Consider the following 24092-nt stretch of genomic DNA (forward strand, 5'->3'; position numbering starts at 1 on the left):
TATCTACTTCCAACATATGACCGACTGTGGATGGTTTGAATAACTTAATCATTCAGGAAGAGCGACTTAGTTATTCTGGAAGTCAAAACATGCAAAGTGAAACACAAGAATAAATGAATCAAATATGGTATCAAACCCTATGAATATAAATAAACACTTTTATTTATCACCATACTGATTACTCATTATTCATTGTTTCGGTTTTATCAACTTTATACTTGAATTAAAAACACTAGTTGTCCCATGCTCCAAGCATGTACACTATGTTTTTCTTAAACAATAGCTTTGCCATACACCAATTATGTACTCTATGTTTGTCTATGATCCTTACTTTGTGAAATAAACCAATTGAACATAATTTCAATGATTCTAATTTCACACTCCCAAATCCTTATCGAAAAATGTGAAAATTTCAAATTCCTATCATTTATCGAAATCTGTTTACATTTAAACTTATATGCACTGACCCTCCTGTAATGAATATGTACAAAGTCACAAAGACTTGTCAACAGTCATTATAAGGTATTCCAATGGAGATCAACTCCATGGAAACTAAGTCTCATATTCAAAGTACATTGCTTTGGACATGCTTCTTGCATTAAGTTTTCTAATCTTACACGGATAACTTCCACCTATGGATACAACTCCATATTCTCATTTTGACTATCACTTCTGAATAAGAGATGCCTCTTTTCAGAATATGTCAATATGGTCCTTCCAAAATTAGCAATATACTTCCAACTGTCCCTGAGCAACCAATCTTTGGTAAACCTCAGATTGTCCTCGACAATTGCTTAATCATTTTATTCATATCCAATTCTAGACCTTTTCCCTTCTTAATGCCTCTGGGCATTTGGAAAAATTTAGAAATGACAAATATTATAGCACATGCAATCGATCCTGTACCCAAAGCAAATGGTACACGATTCATGATGTCTCACATAAAGACATGATTCTAGACCAGTCTTTTGCTACAATATTTTTATTTGCCATGTTTTCAAAATTTGACTATGAAGAGGGATGTCGTAATCATAATCGAATTTTGAGAACGCAATATATAGAATTTCCTTAAGTTGAACCAATCCAACATGAAATTCATATATATATTCTTGACTAAAGATGATTAAGGTCTCAATCTAAGCCTTTAGAACTGAAATGAAGTATATCCTCTCCCTTAATTATAGCAAAACAAATTTTTCAATCCCTGCAGCCTCACGAATTGAAACTTTTGTTTTCTATAATTAACATTGCTAACTTGCAACACTAACAATAATTATCATGCTCCCACTAACATGATGATTATTAGCATAACACTTATGCTCCCACTAGCTTTGACATGTACTCAGAAATCAGCTGGACTTATTGACTTCCTTACCAAAGTTCAGATTTCTGATACGAGATGCTTTGATAAAACTTTATCAAAATCATACACCTTTCCTTAGATAGCATGCATGTGTGTCTAAACAATTTCAGAACTATGAAAAGGGATGTCGTAATCATAGTCTCAATTGTTTAGACCTTTTGCCATCTGCTTCAAATCTACTTGGTGGAAGTGTTTCCTCACCATCATTTTCATGAATCGGAGAGAAACCTTATGACCCTTAGATTTTATGGTGTATGTGTTCTTATCCATGTGAATCGTCAAAACCATAGTCACAAGACAAGGATAATGACAAATCCAAACTCATATGGACTGAACTTATGCAATCTTAACTTCTTGCCACCTGGCAGTACAGGGCCTGCCATTGCTTCCAAGTTGTTATGCAACCAATTGAGAACTTTCAGAACTCCTATGCAAAGCCAACTTTAACTGGAATGGGCACAGAATATGTCAACATGATAGGTTATAAACCTCAAGTCGTGTGCTAGTGAAGAACCTCAGGTTTTATTCTTGATTAGTTCTTGAAATTCTTTTTAGGATCTTTAAGACTCCCACTGTCCTCTTGACATATAAGACTATCTTGCCAAATATTCAAGAGATAGTGCGGATTCTTTATCAAGACAAACACTTCACACAATTGGCCTTAGTTGGTCTTTGTTTAATCCAAAACATCACAACTTACCAACTTCAAATGTACAAGAGTAGGACACTTTTACTCTTACATTTGACAAGTGTTATAAACCTTTCTTTAAGATATGTCACTCAACTTATAGTCTTGGAGTATGACTCTAAGACTTGTTTTGAAACGAAGTATGACTCATCTTCTTGATTTAACCATTTCAACAATTCATGACTCCTCTTCTTAGTCATAAGAATGCACTAACATGTCCTTAGAAGACCAATTGTGATGTGGTTCTTTAATCATTAAGATGATCACAAAACATGATACTAAAGTACTCTCCCATCTTTTCAGATTTGAGAAACTTTTATCTGTCTGCCTAATTTGATTCTTCCCATTCGTTCTGCCATACATTAAGACTTTTCCAATGTTTCAGAATTACACTTAAACTTGTAAGTATAACTATATTTACTAAAATTTAGTAAATCATGACGAATAGTCTTAACGAGCTTTGTGGTGGACTTGACCAGTGCACAAGAATGTGTACTCGATCCCTTTAGTCCTTAACTTGACTCACACATCCATGTGAACAAGTCTTAATTTTCCAATGCTTGAAAGTTCTCATTCATCATACTATTCAACTTGCATGATTCCAAGTTTCTATCCAACTGAAGCCTTGGGAATGAGAATCTTTCCTTATTTGGTAAATTATGACACTACCACAAACGAAAGAATCAAGTCCATTTTTTTTCAAATATTGCTATCAATGGAATCATATAAACAACCATTTTTCACAAATGCCACTTGTAAGGATATTTAAAATAAATATAAAATTAAAAACTTTTATTTTATTTCAAAACTTTGCGGAAAAAACTTATCCTTATAGTGCAAATGCATACGGAAAAACTTGTTGTTATCTATTCCTAAGCAATATATCATAACTCCTAAGTAACAACTTCAAAATTCTGATGCGATCGAAATCCACCTACACGATCAGAATCAGCATATACTTCCTTTAAGCTTTCTCTCTATTCTTTGATTCTTAAAACATCAACATGTGACCCAGTCACATCATGTAATGAGGATCTTAGAATAGAAACTTAACAGAGTTAGATAATGGGCTCTACCTGAAGTAGAGTCAAACTTATTGACTTTAACATCCTTAGGTAAACTTGGCAGCTTTGCAATCAACGCCCCTTCCTTTGGCAAAATAAACATATGGACCCTTTGGTAATGGGACTATCTCAGACTTAGCCTTTCTCCTTACCATTTGGTCAACCGGGTTGACTATGACCAATCCCTTTCCATTGGGAAGAGAATGCTTTTTCTGGATTTCCAGTGTCACCATTGTCACTGTCCACAAAGTTTTTGGGAAGTTGATCTTCTAATCAAATTTGCTTTACTATCGTTCCAAATCATTGCTGATTCAGCAGCACCAAGCAAATAGATATGATCATTAAGGTTCATGTCATAGTCTGTTTCATAGTAGTCCCAAAGGAACTCACTATGTGACTTAGAAAGTGATTGAACATCCAACTTTCTCAAGACTTTGACACCCAACTCTCCCAGCTTGTCAATATGTGACTTCATCTCTAAGATGTGATCACACATAGACCTTGCTTGCCATTAGGGCTTGAGTGACCTTGAACTTGTGGGTTAGGGAGAATAATTGGAGGAGGTGGAGGAAGTAAAGTTCCAAGAGATTTGGGAAGATCATAGATGTCTGAACTAGACATCTTTTGGGAGATATTCAAGATAGTTGATCTAAAGTCCTTAATATAACACCCAATATGAAATATTAAGGCTAGGATCCAACAACCTATTTATAACTGGAAGAGGGATGCCGTAATCCGAGTTATAAAATAGTTGAAGGTAGGTAAATGACGATTTACCAATTTCCACCATGAAAAACGAAATAATGTAATTAGGTTTTTAATTGGATTTGAAACTCCTAGATCTTTTGAGATTCATTGAACTTTTCAATGGCATGTTTTAATCTCGAGTGTGCCCTTCAGGTTTTGTGACTGGGATGCCGAGGATCACAAAACAAGGTGTGAAGTAACCATGCAAATATACTTGGTACCCTTAATATTTACCCCTCAATCGATGTGCCGGTTAACCACACGAGCTCCACCGATACTATGATAAATATTAAGTTACCCTTTGCCTACTTTGTTAAATCCAGGTTAGTGTGCCGGTTAACCACACACGCTCCACTAACGGTTTAAACAAAGTGCAAAGTGTAATTTCATGGATTAGCACCTTATTCACATTTTCCTAAGTAACTAAGATTGGGAATTTATAAGTGTTTAGTTACTTAGTATTTATCATTAATACTTTTAACGAAGGGAGAATTATAGTCATTGTCCTACCCGTTCGGCTAACGACCCTCCACCAGTCAAGGAAGCGGTGGGTGAGAGTGGACACCCATTAAACTGCCATTTTATAGGCAGTAACCTTATACCCCCCTTATAGACCGGCTTCGTAAATGAGGCCTACTAACGGTAAGACTGACTTACTCTTATACATATATTTATTATTAAATTATAATACTATAAAGTATAAGGGTTGAATTTTAACTTTTAAAATTCTAAGGGCTAACTTGGAATTAAAGTATTCATGGGGAAAACTTTACAAATTCCAAAACTTGAGGGCAAGTTTTGAAAATATTCAAAACTAATTAATTCCATAACTTATGTGTTTAAAGTAGTTTTAATTAAAAAAAAACTCTTCAAGTTCCATAACTTGAGGACAAGTTATGGAAGACTTTAAACTAATAAAAGAATGTAACTTTTCTTTATTTTTGTAACTTATGGAACTAATTAAGGTTACACATTTTATCATTTAATGAAGTGACTCTTGAACCTCCATAACTTGAGGACAAGTTATGGAGTCATAAAACCATTTAATGAGGACAAGACTCTTCATTTTTGTAACCATTGCCAACTTTTTATGAGTTTTATGAAACTTAAATGTGACTTTTCATATAACTTGAGGACAAGTTACAAAAACACATTTTAGAATCAACTCTTAGATTAAAATGGATTGAAAACACATAATCAATTAACTTTTCTATTAATCTAATAAACTCATATGAACAAAGATAATTCACATCAAATTTTTTTTCAAGTAATTAGCATAACTTTTAAACTAATACAATTCGATTTTTCAGCTAATTTTGCAAGTATAACAAGAAAACAAGCCTTGGCTCTGATACCACTGATGGGTTGTGCGCATTCTAACACTCCTAAGTGTACATGCAACCCTAAATATCTTGGATCTATGTTTTCTCTATTATACATGCAATTATGAACTTTCCAAGGTATTACCCTATCTAGCATACAATACTTGATACTTGGGTAATCAAATGGATAGAATACATACCTTTGTTTGATGTAGCTTGTCTCCATGAAGCTTGAGTGCCTAGTGCCCCAAGTGTGACACCTCAAATGGTTCACACAACACCAAATGCACATGGAATGACTTGAGAGAAATGGAACACTCCTTGTAATCGTCTAGCCCTCATATTCACACATTAGTGCACAATTTCTTGAGCCATGGGATTCTTTTATATGGTGGCTATTAGGGTTACACCATGTAACTCATAACTTTACCCATTCCTTATGCTCCATGGATTTTAACCTCCATGGAGTATCCATGGGTCACCCCATGGACTTAGTCCAACATAAGGAATCTTGGATCACAAGCCCACATATATAAGAATGAATGATTTACACAATCAACCCATATATTTAATTAGTCTCCTTTTGATCACTTAATTAATTCCAAATTAATTCTTGATCAATACTAATTAAATAACCTTATTAATATATTAGAACTTATAATATATTAACCAACCTTAAGTGTTATTTCTCTCATTATAGTCTATCCAAATGCATGATGCCATGCAACCCAAATGGACCATGTCGGGTCGGGTCAAGTCTTACCAATTATAGTTATGGACGTAGACATTAATCCAACACACAGGTCCTCCGCCGCCGCCTGTGCAATGTGTTGTTGCTCCGGTCACCGTTTGCCACCCGAGAGGCGGTCGAGTTCGTGTCTCACGTGGGTTCAAGGGCGCTGTTGTTTTAGATTCACGGGGTGTGTTGCTGCTTGACGGGAAACTCAGAGAAACCACCGCCACCACCGTGAGGTGGTGGCTGTCATCGCCAAACCTTCGCTGCCGGCCGCCATACGCCACCAAGAAGGTGGTTGGGTCCTTTTGCAACCAGAGCATGTGTATGTGGCTGTGTTTTTCCACTGTTGGCGTGTGTGTGTAGTTGAAGTTCTCGGAAATGGTATCACCACCACCATAGGGTGGTGGCTGCCACCATGTGCCGCCATGTGTGTGTTTATCTTAGTGATTTGGTGTGTTTTTACTTGAGTTTTAGCCTTGTAAGATGTAATTGGAAATGGAATAATGAAATGAAATTGAAAACCACCACCTTAGGGTGGTGGCCGCCGCCTCATGCCGCCACCGTCCGCCGTGTCGGGTGGCGGTGTGCTTAGTTGTGTTGGGATTGCTAGTTTGGGGATGTTTGGTCAAGGGACTAAAACCCTAATGGGCCTTGAAACCCTAATGGGCCCAATGAGGCTTAATGGGCATAAAAGCCCAAACATGTGTCTAATGGGCTTAATGGACCCTAATGGATCCAAGGACTTAACTAATGGGCCTATTGGGCTAAGATGGGTTGGAAACCCTAATTAGGGTTTAGAAAACCCTAATATTGGATTTATGGGCTTGGACTTATTGAGACCCACTTGTGGGCCATTGGAATAATGGAATTGTGTGATTAAGCCCAATCACACCATATGACTCATTTAGAAGAATGATGGACTTAATGGATTAAGTCCTTAATGGGTTAAGTGAGAAACATTTAACCCTAATCGTCATTTTATGTGAAACCCTAATTTCACATGGGTGTATTGTTGGGCCTTCTATTGGGCCTTGATGATTGTGTTATTAATGGGCCATCTAAAGTCAAGCAAATGGACTAGAATATTTAAGGGGCCTAGGGTATGGCCCATGTAAGGGGTTTGGGCCCAATTTGGAAAATTGGGCCATAGTCTGGGCCTTAACGATTATATATGATGTTGGGCCTTAGAATAAGGTCATGTATAGGCTTGGGCCCAATTTGGAAAATTGGGCCGTATGTTGGGCTTTGAGTCCTAGTCGACTTTGGGCCTATGAATTGGGCCTTGGGCTTGAATAAGCCAAGCTAGGGGTAATGTAGTAATTACCCAAAGCATGTACTTATGGTTATGTAGTGGAACCCAATTATTAATTGGGTGATGTTTTGATATTGACAGACCGGGAATCTGTCATCCAGTAGCTGGGGTTGAGTCTGCGGGACGTCAGCAGTATGGGGTTGAGTCTTCGGGACTTCAGCAGTGCGAGGTGAGTTACCTTCCAGTAGGAGTGGGTCTACGGCCACAATGCCGACCCACTAGTAGGAGTTATTTGTTAGATAATTATCTTTGTGATAATTATCTGGTGTGTTGTTATCTGATATGCTTTATATGCTAGGATGCTATGACATATGTGTTAGTAGAGGTAGGGGTGATATAGCCCACAGTTACCGGTTGAAAGATACCGAAGGGGTAGATAGTACCCATGCATGCCTAGCAGTATGATCACGATATGTTATTATGTGATAGTGGTAGGGGTGAAATAGTCCCCGGTTACCGGTTGAAAGATACCGAAGGTAGTTACTGGTTGAAAGATACCGAAGGGGTAGACAGAACCCATGTATGATATGTTATTAAGTGACCAGTATGGTTATGATATACCATTATGTGATTCAGTATGTTTATGTTATGTTATCATGGAACCAATATGTTTATGACATGTTATTATATGATAGTGGTGGGGGTGAAATAGTCCCCGGTTACCGGTTGAAAGATACCGATGGCGGATTACCGGTTGAAAGATACCGATGGCGGTTACCGGTTGAAAGATAGCGAAGGGGTATACAGAACCCATGCAATGCTTATCTATTTGTTTATGATATGTTGGTATGTGATCATTATATTATGATGTTAGTATGTGATCGATATGTTATGATGTTAGTATGTGATCAGTATGTTATGATGTTAGTATGTGATCAGTATGTTTATGATATATTATTATGTGATGGTGGTAGGGGTGAAATAGTCCCCGGTTACCGGTTGAAAGATACCGATGGCAGATACCGGTTGAAAGATACCGATCGCAGTTACCGGTTGAAAGATACCGATGGTATTATGTGGTATGTGGTATGATGGGGGAACTCACTAAGCTTCGTGCTTACGGTTTATAGTTTTGGTTTCAGGTGCTTGTTTTCCAAGGAAAGGAGCCGGCTTGATCGCAGCGCATCACACTATGTTTTCCGCACATGAGATCTTTGGGATTACACTCTGATATGGTTTTATGATAGAATGCTTTGATTATTGACACTTTGGTTTTGACATGTGATATGAATATGAATGTTTTATCATTGATGGTTTTATATTATAACTTAGTCAAAACGAAATTTTTGGCCTTGAATTTTGGGATGTTTCAAACTTATACTTAACATTCATACTTGTATATCGACAAAGTATAATGCTTCTAAAGTTGTGCTACCATGAGTCTGTAGCTGCGACTGTATGACTTAGTTTTATACCTCTTATTATTATTACAAGGATCACACATTGCGGTAGTACAAGGATCACACCTTGCGGTAGTACAAGGATTACACCTTGCGGTAGTACAAGGATCACACCTTGCGGTAGTTTCCACACGCTTCATCGACGTCGGAAGGTAGTAAATTTGGCAAGTTCGTCACCCGCTAAATATTGGTTGTAACTAACCACCACGGTGGGGTTGTCACGCTCACACGGGATTAACGAATACAGGTTAGAGGACTTTCACTAAGATCCCCAATCTTAGATGATGAATACAGTAGCTCAGGTAGACATTGACGGTGTTCTATAGTTCTAACAACAAAAGCATTTTCGTGTGTAAAACCCTAAGTTACTAGACTATGCTTTTAAACATTACTCCTAGTTTCATAACATTTAGGCAGTATAACAGCTATAACTTGAAGTAAAACTAGGTTTTATCTTTACATAAAACCAACAATAACAACATATAACATACCAAGTTTTATCTTGACATAAAACCAATAATAGCAACATACTCTATAACTTAACATATAGAACTTCCGAATATAACTTCGGAACTATATCGCACACAACATATATATAGAATCCTAAGTATAACTCAAGATCTACATTAGTATACTACTATAACAATAACATGCTAACAACTTTACGATAGTTGTATACTTTCAGATACGAAATAACTATATCCCGGTTATTATAACTATCTACGTTGATACTAATATACTATCATATAGACATAATAATAATGTATATATAATATTTAGCATGCGTTTTCCCCCGAAATATCAGAAAGTGGGGCCGTGAAACTCACCTTAATAGCGTGATTTTATGTAATCTAAGAAGAAACGGTCAGCGTACGAGGTCGTCGGGGCTCGGGATGCAAGAGGGCTTCAGGAAAGGAGAGAGGAGAAAGAAGTTCAGGTGTAAGAATGGTTGGGGTCGATCTTGCTATTTATAGTAAGATTTTTGGCCCTCACGACGTGAAAAACTCATTGTTCACGTCGTGAGTTTGGATCTTATCTCTTCGTAGACTTGCCATCCGTCTTCTAGCTTCCGAAGGTGGCAAAATGACTCCTCACGTCGTGAATTATCAATGTTCAGGTTGTGAGTTTGGATCTTATCCCCTCGCAGCCTCGTCACACCTTCTAGATCCGAAATATGGCGGTTTGACTCCTCACGTCGTGAGTTTTTGTGCTCATGTCGTGAGTTCAGTCAAATTAGGGTTTCTGACAGCTGAATCTTCGGAAGGTCGTAACTTTTGCATACGAACTCCGTTTTCGACGTTCTTTATATCCACGCGTAGGTATTCATGAATACTACAACTCTCTTTTAGACTCCAATAGCTAATTCTAAGTCTATTTTAAATTCATCTTATTATAGAGATTTATAGTGTTCAGTTTATCATAACTTCTTCACGCGAAGTCAGATTCAGACGTTCTCTACATTTTTGGAATCGTATGGACGTATACTTTGATTTATACTATAAAGTATGTATGAAAGTTCATATTTATATTAGAATTATCATGAAATACATAGTAAGTTTACTACATTACTTGTTTTGACAAAATCACATTACATGATTGGTATAATCATATGTGATTGTTATTGACCTATTTTGACTAGTGTTACAAGGCAACCGCTCCTTCATTATCACAGAAAATCTCCATAGCCTCCTTTATGGTTGTTACAACTACAAGGTCTCCAATGAAGTTCTTCAACCATATCGCCTCCTTCGATTTTTCGCTCGCTGTTATGTACTCTGATTCGCACGTTGAATCAACCACGGTCTCCTGCTTGGAACTTTTCCAAGTAATTGCTCCTCCATTTAGGGTAAATACCCAGCCCGAATGAGAGCGGAATTTATCTATGTCGGTCTGAAAGCTGGAGTCACTATACCCTATCACTCTCAATTCATCACTCCCACCAAGTGTATGGACCCAGTCGTTAGTCCTTCGCAGGTACTTAAGAATGTTCTTAACTGCTGTCCAATGAGCTCTACCCTGGTTCCCTTGATATCGGCTAACCATGCTCAACGCAAAAGCCATATCAGGGCGATTACATGTCATAGCTCACATGATCGAGCCAACAGCGGAAGCATATGGTACTCGACTCATTTCCATTATCTCGGAATCGGTACTCGGACTTTGAGTCTTACTCGGCTTGGTATTACTTTGGATTGGCAGTTCCCCTTTCTTGGAATTTTCCATGCTAAAACGTTTCAGCACCTTGTCCACGTAAGTACTTTTACTAAGTCCTATTAGTCTCCTACTTCTATTTCTCAAAATCCTTATCCCCAGAATATAAGCAGCTTCTCCTAGATACTTCATAGAGAAACACTTCTCAAGCCAGGACTTAACCTCCTGCAAGGTCGGGATGTCATTTCCTATGAGCAGTATGTCATCAACATACAAAACTAGAAATCTAACTATACTCCCACTAGCCTTGACATACACACATGACTCATCCTCGCTTCTCGAAAATCCAAACTCTTTGACTTTCTCATCGAAACAAAGATTCCATCTGCGAGACGCTTGCTTTAATCCATAAATGGATTTCTCAAGCTTGCACACTCTATTCGGGTACTTCACATCTACAAAACCCTCTGGTTGACACATGTAAACATCTTCAGCCAGCTTCCCATTGAGAAAAGCAGTTTTGACGTCCATCTGCCATATTTCATAATCATAAAACGCAGCTATGGCCAGCATAACCCTTATAGACTTGATCTTGGCTACTTGTGAGAAGGTATCATCATAGTTAACCTCTGGGGTTTGAGTAAAGTCGTTCGCAACCAGTCGAGCCTTGAACGTATGCACTTTCCCATCCATGTCGGTCTTCTTCTTGAAGATCCACTTGCACCCGACCGTCTTACGACCTGGTACATTGTCAACCATGTTCCAAACTTGATTGTCATACATGGACTGAATCTCGATGTACATAGCCTCTTTCCACTTTGCATACTCTGGGCCCGTCATGGCTTCCTTGTAGTTGTTAGGTTCATCCAAATTTATCAGTGTACTATCACTGATAAACATATCACCTTCAGCAGTTATATGGAAACCATACAACACAGGTGGAACACTAACTCTACTGGAGCGTCTCAGAGGTAAGGACTCGTCAACTGGTTCAACAGGAATCTCTTCCTCAGGTTGAGCGCTAGTGTTAGAGGTTCCTTCATCGCTTGACTCTTGAAGCTCTTCAAGATCAATTTTCCTCCCACTGTCCTCTTGGCATATGCGTTCTCTCTCGCGGAAAACCCCTCTCCTTGCTATGAAAACCACATTGTCACTAGGTCTGTAGAAAAGATATCCAAAAGATTTCTATGGGTAGCCGATGAAAATACATCGCTCACTACGAGGTTCAAGCTTGTCGTGAGTCTCTCATATTACGAAAGCCTCGCAACCCCAAACCTTGACATGTGCCAATGAGGGAACCTTCCCTATCCACATCTCGTGAGGTTTTGGAAACCTTCTTAGTTGGGACTAAATTAAGGATATGGGCGGCAGTCTCCAAGGCATACCCCCAGAATGAGATAGGTAATGAAGCTCGACTCATCATGGAACGAACCATGTCTAACAAGGTTCGATTATGCCTCTCAGCCACACCATTAAGTTATGGTGTCCTTGGTGGCATCAATTGTGAAACAATTCCACATTCCTTAAGATAGTCGTGGAACTCGATACTAAGATACTCACCACCCCTATCGGATTTGAGCATCTTTATCTTCCTGCCCAATTGATTCTCCACTTCTTGCTTAAACTCTTTGAACTTTTCAAAGGTTTCCGACTTGTGCTTGATCAAGTAGATATATCCATATATGCTATAATCGTCGGTAAAAGTCACATAGAAGCGGTTAGCATCCCTTGCGGTGGATCTGAAGGGCCTACACACATCTGTGTGTATGAGATCCAACAAACCCTCACCACTTTCACAAGTACCAGTGAAAGGTGATTTAGTCATCTTTCCAAGTAAACAATATTCGCACGTGTCATCTGACTTTAGGTCAAATGACTCCAAGACTCCATCCTTTTGGAGTTGGGCTATGCGCTTCTTGTTGACATGTCCAAGACGATAATGCCACAAGCATGCTTTGTCTAAACCATTAGACGAATCGATATGCAAAACATTATTTCCTAAGTTTTCTACAACCATCACAGTTTCATATACACCATTACAAGGCAATGCTTCAAAATATAAAGTACCATTATAGAAAGCATTTATAGAACCAACTTCATTATTAAATGAAAATCGAAAACCTTGTCTGTACAAACCATGAAAATAAATAATATTCCTCGTCGTTTCTAACGAGTAGCAACAATCATTCAACTCTAATCCTAACCCACTACTAACAACTAAAGAATAAATCCCGATCTTGGTGACAGACGACGATTTCCTATTTCCCATTATCAGGTTTATCTTCCCATGCTCCACATCCATATTTCTTCTTAGCCCCTGCAAATCAGAACAAATGTGAAAACCACATCCTATATCAAGGACCCAAGAACTAGCATGTGATGAGTTATTAGATTGAATAGTATAAATACCTGCAAAGGAGGGCTTTATCTTCCCATCCTTGATGTCCTGCAAGTATTTCGGGCCACTTCGTTTCCAATGCCCCTTCTCGTGACAGTAGAAGCACGTTGCTTCTTTAGGATCGGATGAGGGAGTAGCAGAACCGATTTTACCTTTGGATCCATTTGAAGTAGATCCATCATGGAACTTTCCCTTGTGGCTCTTAGAAGGAGCTTTCCTCTTCTTCCCTTTTCCATGTCCTATAGCGAGGACAGGGGCAGCATCAGTAGGGGTGGACTCGATAGCTTTGCCTTTAAGTCCACTTTCAGCAGTTCTCAACAAACCTTGAAGTTTGCTCAAGGTGACTTCCTCCTTGTTCATGTGATAAGTTATCTTGAACTGATCATAACAAGGAGGTAAAGAGTGTAGGATAATATCAATCACTAACTCTTCGTCAAATTTGACATTCAACTTGAGCAGACGATCCACATACCTTTGCATTCTTTGCAAGTGGCTCGTGATGGACTCTCCATCTTTCATCTTGGTTGTTATCAACGAGGTGACAATCTCGTACCTTTCTTGACGCGCACTTTGATGGTACTTTTCCATCAAATCTTGGCACATCTTGTAAGGCCAGTAGTCCTCTTAGAACCACTGGAGCTCAGGAGTCGAAGTGGCTACCATAATACACGACACTTTTGTCGCATCTTTTTCGTGAGCCCTATACTCAGCTATTTGTTCTTCAGTAGCTTTGGTTTCATCTATCTCTTTGAGCTTTTCGTCGAGGACGTATTCTTTCTCCTCGTATCGAAGGGTCATTCGTATGTTGCGAATCCAGTCATTGAAATTGGATCCATCGAAGGTGACCATCCCACAAATGTTCATAAGATAAAATGAGCTTGAGGAGTTGGAGTTCGAGCCAGAAGTGATGTTTAAGCCAGACATCTGAAAAGAAAAAGAAAAAAGTTTTGATTAGATAAAGAATCCTTAATATAACACCCAAATGAAATATTAAGGCTAGGACCCAAGACAATAACTCACAATTCGGAAGAGGGATGCCTTAATCCAATTGTAAATTATTTGAAAGTAGGTAAATGACGATTTACCAATTCCACCACGAAAAACAAAATGAAGAATTAGGTTTTAAATGAAATGAAATTCCTAGATTCTTTTGAGATTCATTGAACTTTTCAATGGCATGTTTAATCTCGATTATGCCCTTCAAGTTTGTGACTGAGATACCGAGGATCACAAACAATGCGTAAATAACCATGCAAATTAGCTTGGTACTCTCGAGGTCATTTACCACCTAATCAATGTGTCGGTTAACCACACACGCTCCATTGATCTATGGCAATTCTCGAGCTACCCTTTACCACACTTGTTAGTCCAATTTAGTGTGTCGGTTAACCACACACGCTCCACTAACGACTTGACAAGGTGCAAAGTGCAATATCATGGACTACAATCATTTTCACATTTTCCTAAAGTAACTAAGATTGGGAATCTATAAAAACATTTAGTTACTTTATAATATTCATTATACTTATTAATGAGGAATTAATGTCCTATCCTACCCGTTCGGCTAACGACCCTCCACTAGTCAAGAGTGTGGTGGGTAAGAGTAGATACCCAATGGCGGTCATTTTACAGGCCATTTCCTTAAACACCTCTTATAGACCAGCTTCGTGAATGAGGCCTACTAACGGTAAGACTGACTCATCTTATACATATATATACATATTAATATTTTAATATTATAATAGTATAAGGGTTATATTTTAAACTTTTAAAACACTAGGGTTTTAGAATTTAATATTTCAAAATTAAAACTTTTAATCAAATTTTGAATTCTAAAACTTGAGGGGAAATTTTGAAACTTTTCAAAACTTCTAGATCAAATTTTAAATAATTAAACTAATCACATAATTATGGACATTATCTTAAAATTTGACCATTATCTTTCAATTAGATGAGGATATTCATTATCATAATAGAAAATTCGAATTTTAACAGTTAAAACAATTTAAGGTAATGATCCTTATCTAATTTAGGCTTGAAATCCAAAAAATCTGCCAACAGACAAACCAACTCGTCGAGTCAGGGCATGGACTCGTCGATTTGGTCCAACTCGTCGAGTTCCTCATTGGACTCGTCGAGTTCATCAGGCAGAGACTAAAAATCAATTTTGTTCTAGCTTTTGCAAAACACAATAGCATCAATTATAATAGAAAAACACCCTAATCTCTTATACCACTGTTGGGTTTTGAGCATTACAACATTCCTATGGTGCACATGCAACCCTAATTGCTTTGGATCTAGGTTTTTCTCAAGTTATACATGCAAATCAGTTATCCAAAGCAAGAACCCTAATCTAGCATACAATTTTCGGATTTAATAAACAAACTAGGGTTAGAAGAATACCTTTCTTGTTAACTAGTAGTAACAAGTAATCCTTTCTTTGATCTTGACCTTCAAGAGCTTAGTGCCTCGAGCGTTGTACCTCTAATGGAGTCACAAACACCACAAGCAAAGAATGAAGAGAAGAGAGAGAGGCAGAAATCAGTTAGGGTTTCTTCTAGGGAAGCAGTGGCTGATTTCATGAGGCTGGGGGGGTTCCTTTTATAGTTGAGGCTGCTAGGGTTTTCAACTGGAAACCCTAATTCCCTTGCTTAGGACCTAAGAAACACATGGACCCCCATATGGTAAGCCTTGGATGAAAACTCTATGGGCTTCCCATAGATTTTCGTCCACCCTATACCAATAGGATCCATTAGCCCAAACTACAACTATCACTGATTTACATAATCAGTTCCTGTTCTTTTAATCAGTCTCTTTTGATCACTAAATTAATTCCAAATTAATTTCTGGTCAATACTAATTAAATATTATGATTTCTCAATTAATATATTATTCTTATAATATCTTAATAAATCATTAATTAATCTCTTTCTCCAAAACTCATCCTATCAAATTGCTATGGTGAAGGCAACCCAAAAGGACCATGCTACTATCGGGTCAAGTACATACCAATTATAGTTATGGGCTTAGACACCTAATCCAACAGTAAAATCATAAAAACAGATAGTTCGAAATCTACAGTGGATGCGATGCAATCAGGTCTAGTTCTTCCCCTTGTTGCCAAAAGTACCTGAAACATTTAAAACTTAAACCACAAGCATAAAGCTTGGTGAGTTTCCCAAGATACCACATACCATAATGGGCCTCACCTAAACAATCATGTAATCAGGCCTCTCCCAATGGGTCTCGCCCAGTGAACATATAAATGGGCCTCACCCAAAATATAATAAGCGGGTCTCGCCCAACAAACAATAATGCAAGAATTACAAATATAATGGCAATTCAGTGACATCTAGTGTCCTACATAGTATACTTGGAAAACTCAATTAAAAAATAAATAGATAATCACCATTGCTCACAGTAAATGTGAAGGTCGGCACTACAAATCACCTAAACATTAAAAATAGTCAATCCTCAGTCTATGACCTAGAACCCTAAAGTTTCACCCAAACTCAAACTTAGTCAAAAGTCAAGAAGTCAACCTCTGGTCAACATGCACCACACACTCCATAAAGGATGCCTACCGCCCATTAAAATACAAAATAGTCAAGATCATAAGTTAAACAGATGTATCTCACAAAACCCTAAAATCGTGTCGTTCCGGGGAAAGACGCGTCATGTTCAACCATTATTCACAAGGTGAAATAACTTAATACATTAAGTTAAAGCCCTAAACTCCCATATCTAGTCCTTAACAATGTCTTAATATATAAAGTTTCCAAATTTATTCATTAAGACACTCCAATCAAGCAAGATCTAAACTTTATGCACCAAAATGAGCTAAATAAACAATACGCCTTGCATAGGTTAGAGGACATGCAAAAAGAACCAACTTTCTAAGTCCAAAAGGTCCATAGAAAATCCTAGGTGCTCAAAAGATGTAGGAGTCATCTCAACTCCAAGCTCCCAGCCAAAATGGGACCAAAAGTGCATTTTATGACATAAGATAAGATCTAGAGATTCAAAGATAAAGATTGAAGCTTTATACTCACAATGGTCTAGAAAAGGTGTAAACTTGTTGGATCTAAGCTAGAGACTTCATTCAATGCACAAGATATTCTTGATTCAATCTTCAACCATAAATAATGAGAAATAAGCTCTCCAAGGAAACCGAGGCTCAAAAACAAGAGAATGAGGGTCAAGGTTTCTGAATTTCTCTCTAGAAGGTGATGGGTATGAGAATGAGCAAACCCTAGGGGTTAAAGATGCTTAAATAGCCCCTAAAAACCCTAAAAGTACGTTCAGCCCATGGGATTTAGGCGTGTCGCGCACCATAAGAGGCGCCCCATGCCTTTTGCGATTAAATATGGATTTCTCCGTTTTTGGATTTCAACGAACAGACAAAATAAATGTAATGTTCTAAAAAATACTAAGTAAATTTTTTGATTTTAAACCAACAAAACAATGCAACCATTTATTCAAAACCAATCAATGTATGTAGAATTCTCAAAACATCAGAGTGTATCAAATAGATAGGGTGGAATAAATATCTAAGGGATGCTGCGCGATCATGCCAGGCCCTTCTTATTCGAACCAGAAGTACCTGAAACATTTTAAACATAGTACCTGAAACATTTTAAACATGAAACTGTAAGCACAAAGCTTAGTGAGTTCCCCAAAATACCATATCTCATACATAACATAACAAAACAATTTCAACACCAAACAGATGTTATGGGCCAAATCATAGTCTTACTTCTTGCCATGGGGAAAATCATGGTCTTTACTTGTATAAGTGCCAGAGGCTGAATCATGGTCTTCCATACAACTACCATGGGCCAAACCCTAGTCTTTCATGCAAATGCCAGGGGCAAACCCTGTTCTGTAACATCCCGCATTTTCAACCCAAAATTTTCATTTTTATTTATTAAAATATATCAGTGTATGATTACATTGTGCGGAAACATGTAGCGAATGTACGTGTATACATTTAAAACTTTCTCTTCTCATGAAGTACCTGAAAAACATTTATAACAACTGGGTAACCGCTAGGCTTAGTGAGTTCCCCCAATATACCATATGCCAGAATACACAGACATGCATACAAATAATATGCATATCTTAGACTTACGACCTACATTCTATTTCGTCTTCAATATGAGTCTATGTGTACTTACGACCTACATGTCATTTTGTTAACATGTTTCAAAGTGTACTTACGGTCTACACGTCATTTCATTAACATGTGGGCCTATAGGCTCCCGACCTCTTTGTTGTTCATCCATCATCCTCTAACTAATTCACAATAATTTATAAACATATCAATAATCACGCACATGGATACTACATGTTCGGCTCTACAAGTACATAGAAAACTATAATATGGGCTCTACACTACTAATTCCTATATCCTAACATACACAGATATATACTGGCATACATAATATATTGAGACGAACTCACCTACACAGTTTCTCCGAAGATTAACAAATATTCGGACGATCCCACTGACGAGCAACGAACCAAACGAATATTAACCTATAATACTGTAACTTATTAGATCTAATGGAAATTTGGTAATGTAGGCTAGACTTATCACTAATCCCAATGAATAACAATAGTTCTATCAAGTAAGGATTAGCCAGGCAGGACAGTTGGGAGGCAGGATCATTTCGGCGTATAGCCTTTCTAAAATCCAACAACCAAGCCAACATGACCATTCTAGTCACCTCTCCCGTAAGTAGATCAATCAGTATAACGACTTGGAAATACTGATAAATCTTAATTATAGGTTCCTAGTAACGACTTATAATTATAATTATAAATTACACGGAGGCAGAGTAAGAGTAGCTCACTTACAGAGTATTATTGATGAGAACCGGGATCTAAGTGGGCAGAATACTGACTCGGGATCTACAAATTGAAGACTATTACTCAAATGAGTACCTAGGGGTGTCACAAATCTTCGCCGCATTATAGAAATCTAAGGAAAATGGGCTAAAAGTGCAGAGAGACCTCAGATATAGAGGTTCTAGGGGTGTGTGGGTCAAAACATATGTGAAGCAAGCCTTATATAGGCAAGAAAAAGTTTACGTTCTGCACACACTGGGCATGCGCGCCGCACACTATGGGTGACATGGCTCCTCTGGTTTGTTGACACGTGTCCTCTATTGGATGGGGCTGCGTAGCTGATTTCGGGCGCAAGCCATGCACGACGTGCCTGCGCGCGTAACGTTTTTAATATTTTCAAAACTGCATAACTTCTTGGTACGAGCTCCATTTTTGACATTCTTTATGTACACGGAAAGCTCTCGACGAGATCTACAACTTTCATTTAGACTTTGTCGGCTAATTTTGATTTATTTTTTCACACAGGCGTAGACTGTTAAAGTATGTATAAAATGCATAACTTTATTATCTGGAGTCCGTTTTCTACCATCCTTATATCGTTGAGTTCCTATTAATGATATCTTCAATTCTACTTTAGATTGTTTCGGCTAAAAATCAATTGATCTCAAATTAAACTTCTGAGCTGTATATTGCTATGCTGAATCTTAGAAAAATCATAACTTCCTCTAATGAAGTCATATTAGACGTTCTCTATATGCATGCTCTCGGTTTAACGACTACTATGACTTTCATTTAGATCACTTAGGATAAAAAGTAAAATATCAAAAATTTACATTTTACAAAACACAGATTTGTGCCGGTTTAATCGTGAAGCGTCGAAGAAGTATAACTTCTTTGTATGAAGTTGGATTCTATATATCTATGTAAATCGTATCGATGTTTCCTACATGTTTATGATGATTACTTGGAATAAAGAGTAATATATTTCTACTTCGAATTTTATAAACATTGGTTTATATTGAATCCTACGGAATGGTAAAAATGGGGTGTTACAACTTTCCCCCACTTACAAAGATTTTGTCCCTGAAATCCTGCTCCTAGCGCACCTAGATACTATCTTATCAAATTTATCGAAATCTATTCGGCATTGTTGCATCTACACGTCTCATAGTACTTCATTTTATACCTTAGATGTACTCCTGAGCTCCTCGTGAGGTGTTCCAAAACCGGGAACTCGTTGATTGGGACTCTCTGAAATTATATTTTACGATAAATGGTTACCTTCAGACGTGAAATGTTGATTTGTTCTGTTCACTATTGACTTTTTTTAACACGCGTAACTAAGGAAATTTATTTATGAAATCCTAATGGAAATCACTTTCAAGAACGTGCCTTTATAAAGGCTTACAGTGTACTGTTTTGATTTTGTGTCCTGTGACATTTTTCTATGATGTACCCTTAAAACACTTGCAATCCTAGATTATAGGTAACTTATTTGCCGAGTTCAGGTGTCCTAGCAACCTGAAATTTAACCAATACTACTACAACGGGTTTACTAAATCCTTACTATGGTCTAAGTCTTGTATATGTATTGAGTAGTTGACACTTTTCATAGCGATCTATGTGACCTACTCAATTTCTTATCTATAGATACTCTGCTGCGAGGATAATTCCTACATCCTTGAAAGCATGAACCTATCAGGTCCTCTTGATTGTCTGAGCCGAATCCGGGAATTCGGTAATTTCCTAAATCCTATATGATGCTCGGGAGGAAAGACCAAACCTTTCCTTGAGAAGCAATAAGTTCATAGCCTATGGATAATCTTAGCAGGAGACTTCCTTCTTTCTTTACCCTAAACCTAAATAAAAACTTCTATCTACTTGGGTCGTATTCTTTACGACGAAACTAACAATCTCCACCTAATTGTGTTGTCACTCCTATACCTTGGTGTCGAGAGTCGAGCTGCTCCTCGTACTTATTCCTTCAAGGTCGGTTCTCCCCCACTTGGGTTCGACCCATTATCTGCTACTACTTGTCATTGGTCAAAGCTTAAGCTATTTTTGCTTATACAGTTGGTAGTTACTTTTTTTGGCTTTGAAGAAACTCATGTTTGTCATATCCAATGACCATCGATATTCCTATCGTACTACTTGTATTCTTCACAAGTGACTTCCCTAAAATAGGATAAACATAAGTTGTTTGGAAATACACATACGTTTGACACTAACAACCATATGTAAAGTAAACATCCCATATTTATTATAATATTGTCGTCGTATATTTATTATGTTAGTTGAAGCCTAAGAACACTATTAACTTCTAGGATGTGATTTCATTAATGTTGGAGCTTTTCCTTGATCCGAAGAACAACCAGCCACATTCTCCGGTGCTTCCATTGCTTCCTCTGCTATGAGTTGAAAGATTCTCTCTTGGCCCTTGGGGCTTCAACTCCTCCTTGTCTTCCATCGGTTATCCTTAATGTTGCAGGTATTGGAGCTTGTATTGCGCCTGTTGGGTTCAGAAGAGGGCAGTTGGCCTTGATGTGGCCCATCTGATTGTAGTGGAAATAGATGTGCACTCCTTGTGCTCCTTGCTTACAGTCTCGACTGTAATGTCCTTCCTTGCCTCAATTGTAGCATATTACAGCACGACAGATCCCTTCGTGTGATTTTACACACTTATCACACCTTGGACCTTTCTGTCCTCCACACCTTTAATCTATGTGATTAGATCTTTTGGTTGCTGGATGGGACGGAGCTGGAGTCTGCCTCTTTTCCTTCGCTTGAGTTTCCAACTCAATCTCTATCCTCATGGCATGGTCTTGCATCTCTTCTAAGGTCTTGTATCGATTACTTGATACAAACTCTTTGATATCGGTCTTAAGTATGCTTAGGTAGCGAGACATTTGCACCTGTTCCGAGGACGAATATTCTGGCCGTTTGAATTTGAGATGAAAATACGTTGCTTTTTTGAGAAAGTCAAGCCAAAGGTCAACCTTTGACCATCACGATGTGAAAGAAAGAAAGTCACCTGTACACTTTGGTGGAATAGTGTGACATGTGGCAAAACCCGGATCCATTGATTGTCACGATGTGACAAATAGATGGTTATGACGTGACAACTATAGGTAATTTATTGTGACACCCGACTCGATCCTATACTTTAGTTGGATTAAAGACTACAAAAAGTTTTCAAAATGTATTTCACTTTAAATTTACAACATTTTACTTTCATTTTACAACATTAACCTTTGTTAATAACTTCAATTTAAAGCCATTTACTGTATTTTACTTTCATTTTATAGAATTCTACTTTTAATATAAATCCAAAAAGTTCTAACAGTCAGTTTATAACATTCTACTTACATTACATTTGCATGTTTTGTCCAACAACCAATTGCAAGTGTTGAAGCTAATTTTAAGTGGTACACATAACCTGTTTGGCAAAAACAATAACATTGTGTCTTTGTAGTTTATAATTATAATTATACAGTGTTTATTGCTTTTTATCAATGCATTAGTTAGAATATATTATAATTATACCCGTTTGACAAAAATCAATAACATTGTGTCTTCGTAGTTTGTAATTATAATTATAAGGTGTTTTTTTTAATCAATTCATTAGTTGGCATATATTATTATTTTAAACATAATGGTAAAATTGTCATTTTTATCATAAAACACATTTAGTCAAACGCATAATCAAATAAGATAGTTTTAGTCAGACTTTTGACTCAGTTAGGCATCTTCAGTCCGATCTGACCTAATTAGTAACTATCAAACAATCCTTAAGTCTATAATTGATAAGACCCTCTTATTTGCTCGAATTTACTCCCCCATCAAAGATGGTTGTTTTTGACATTAAACCTCATAATTTTCTTCTAATTAACTCATTAATTTTTGCAATAATTATTATATCATAATAACTAGTTGTGAGACCCATGTATTACATGAGTTAATTTTAAAAAAAGTTAAATATGAAGGTTTAAATATTTGAGAACTTTAGATTTATAAGAAAATAAGAAAAATAATGAATTATTTTATTTGAAATGTTTTTATCTTTTAAATTTAAATAAATAAACAAAAGAAACTAATGAACTTTAATTTGTGAATTTTGAAATTAAAAGGTAAGTTCATTAATGAAATTGATATTTATTTATTACTATATTTATTATGTGAAATTTAATATAATAAAAAAAATCCATAAAATGACATGTGGAAAAAAAAATTAATCCAAAATAACCACAAAATGACATTTGACAAATTGAATGAAAGTGTGACATGTGGCAAAAAAATCTTCATTAGAGTAGATACAATCACATTATGTATATTTATATACTAGGTGTGAGACCCGTATATTATACAGGTTAATTTAAAAAAAAAAGATTAAACTTTAAAATGTAGGCAGTAATGTAAAACTTTAAAATAAGAAAGGAAAAATGTATTCATTGCAATTTAATATTTTACATATATAAGTATTTGACTTTAATTTTAAAAATTGAAACAAATCAGAAATTGACAAGTGGATAATAATTATTTCAAAAATACCACAAATGACAAGTATTAAAACTCATTAAAGATTAATAAGTGGCAAAATTATCTTCATTTATTAGGAATGATATATATATATATATATATATATATATATATATATATATATATATATATATATATATATATATATATATATTGATTTAAGTTATCACAAATTATATAAATAAATTTCTAACGATAATTTTTATTATGATATTTGGTATAAGATTATATCTAGCTTTATTTATTTATAACATGGGAAAATAACATAAAAGCCCTTAAGTTTTCACAAAAATGTTGGTTTTACCCTTGGACGTGTTTTATGTCCATTAAAGCCCGAAGTTTTGTTTAATTTGTTCATTTTTAGTATAATGTTTGATAATAAATACATATTTATACTTGGTAATATGTACAAATACATATAATTATATCTTTTATATAATATAAACCATATAAATATGTATTTTTATATTTATATGTATATAATATATTTTTATATGAAATAAATATATATTTATACTTATACCT

This window comes from Lactuca virosa, chromosome 5 (genome assembly GCF_052849685.1).
Source record: "Lactuca virosa cultivar CGN04683 chromosome 5, Lactuca_virosa_CGN04683_v6, whole genome shotgun sequence".
Taxonomy (NCBI): domain Eukaryota; kingdom Viridiplantae; phylum Streptophyta; class Magnoliopsida; order Asterales; family Asteraceae; genus Lactuca; species Lactuca virosa.